The sequence below is a fragment of the Oncorhynchus nerka genome, linkage group LG5 (genome assembly GCF_034236695.1).
Source record: "Oncorhynchus nerka isolate Pitt River linkage group LG5, Oner_Uvic_2.0, whole genome shotgun sequence".
Lineage (NCBI taxonomy): Eukaryota > Metazoa > Chordata > Actinopteri > Salmoniformes > Salmonidae > Oncorhynchus > Oncorhynchus nerka.
Window position 1 is genome coordinate 40,391,155 of NC_088400.1, and position 2,691 is coordinate 40,393,845.

Sequence of the window (2,691 nt, forward strand, 5' to 3'; positions counted from 1 at the left end):
GGCTGATGCATTTTTTGTAGTGATGTCCTTTTTTATAAGACTAAAAAAATGATTGCCATCTAGTCGAACACAGTACTAAAATGTATTGAAACACTTTGGGTTGGACATTTGTCATGCAATGATATAGCACTTAGATGTGTGTTTTTAATCAACCACTGAAACTTAAGTACGTTAGACTCACGTTTGCATTTGAATTGTGCGCCATATAAAAGTTGTTTTTAAAGTAGGTGTATTTTTACCAGATTGCAGCATACTTCTGAAAGGTCCCCCAAGGCTGGCTGTGATTGATTATTTTTCTTACATTTTTGAGATGTACAGAAACAGAGGAGGCATCATACATCTGTGTGTAACAGCAGGGGGAAGACTACTTCTAGTTCCCATGGTCTGGAGGGACTCGGAGACAAAGTTACTGCCGATTGGAAGTGTATCCCCCTTATACCTAGACACTTCTTCTTAGATATACAAGGGACCATGAGAAGTTTCTAGGTGTTGGGACTAGGGCTGCGGCGGTCATGAAATTGTCAGCTGGTCTCATGGTAATTGACCGTTAATTAACATGAACATGTTTAGCATCTCCTGGCTTCCATGCATAGCCTACAAGCCACTGATGCAGTCCTTTGGAACATCAACATTTTAAAAAAGTATACATCTATTTAATATAGCCTACAGGTCTAAATAAACATGATACAAAGAAAATGTAGTCTATTTCAGAGGAACAGAATAGCAAACTCTGAATTGTCTTTATGTTTGGCCCTGATCTGGCTATGCTACACTTCACTAGTGTACCTACTAGGTACGAAGGGTTCATTTCTTTGAATTGGACATTACATTAACAGAACAATCCAGAAGGCTGCAAAGTCTGTTGCTTTTCTTAGAACTCAACCAATTGTGCCCTAGTCTATTGATTCACTTGGTTTATTCATCAAACCAGTCAGTCTTTATTTGGATCGATGGACATTTGACCTAATTGGAGTCCTCTTCCACTGTTGTGGGAAGTCTCAGTAGAAAGCAAACTCAGACTTTGTAGCCCTCAAGCAATAACGCAACACCGTCAGTATTTACCACTACAAAAATGTCTTCCTACTTGCACTACAGTTTTTCAAAACAAACGGTCCTGGCATAGCGATAGCATCTCTGTGATGTTAGGTGAGGGGGACACAAACTCGCACTTTGCCTTAACCGGTTCCATAGGCTGCGCCCACTATGTTATTGGTTAGTAATGTGACTCCCATAAGTGTATAATGGGGGTAGAAGTGCTGTAAGCCTTAAAGTCCCCTCTTCTTTTTGCAGTAGATTTGTGTATTTGATACCCAGAGCACTGAATCCATCGACACGACTGAACTGTCCCCCCCCCCCTTTTTTTGATTGATATAAGTCAGAAAATGCTACCTTTTTTGTTTATGTGAAGGGGTTCAGAATGGTATGAATTGCACATTATGATGTATGCCGTTATTTTGTAATTGGAGTTTAATGTGTTGACAAGACTGAATAGTATTCTGAAATTAAGTGATCCTGGTGGATATTTTCAATGTTGTTGAAAGGAGAGGTGGCTGTGACTGTTCACACAACCTTTCATTTTCAGCCTCGTGTGAGCGAACAAGCGCCAGCCGTCCTTCACAAAAACAATGTTTCAAGATAGGAAAACTAAAGTATTTTGGTAAGCTTTTCTCTGGGTATACACTAGGATTTTGCCCAGGAAATATTAAGAGCATGCATGTAAAGGTCAAACCGAATTGTCCTTGCCACAGAAATCTAATGCGCAAAGCATGTTAAGAATTAGTGGTATTCAATTCAACACAGATCAATTTAAGATATCTGTTAAAATAGTTAAATGTCTAGCTTGGTCAGTCAGTACAATTTAGAGCTTTTTCAGAGGACAGAACTTTCCCAAGTGAGCAAACTTGCCCTAAAAGACGCCTAGTGCAATCAATGAATCCACTTATGACACAGGGCATACTACTGATAACTCTGCAATTATCTGGGTATGTGTCCATTATAGAAGACAAAGCTTATGCCCTAGGGACACATTACATCGGGCACTACCAGTCATAACCCACGCTGTTCTGTTTGCCAAACTCGACCAGTCGACGCACACAATAGGAAACTCAAACACTGACAACTTGGACAGAGACGTTGTTGTGCAAAATGGGGGAACACTGATGGTGTGTTCATTTTCAGTTATGGTTTATTTTTCTTTCAAACATTTTTATTCGCCTGTAAAGCAAGCTGCTCCGCCAACAGCGGAGACACGATGCTTGATTCGCCAGCTTCTATTGCCGCGCGTAGGAAAGCCCTACTACTTGGAATAGCCAGTATTGTTAAAGCCAGTAGCTACTCAAAACGATGGACCATAAACATCCTGCATGTTTTCCGTCCCGGTTTTATTCTCGCTCCCTTTTTAGAGCGGGCCATCAATATGTTGGGTGTGAATATTACGGCATTAGATCCACGTGACTTAACACTGACTTTACTGATAGAACAATAGCTTTACTCCGCAACAAAGCCACTGTTTTTCGAGATGAGTCAACCTCTTCTTCGTTCTTGGAAACAAACTGCGCGTCTATTCTTGTCACAAGAATGGGCAATTCCTAGAAACAGATACTGTTATGAATAGGCAACACATCAGTTTAATTGTCTGGTAAACACTAGCTTTTAGCTACTTCTCTGCGGTAAGGTTGTTTAACATTGGAC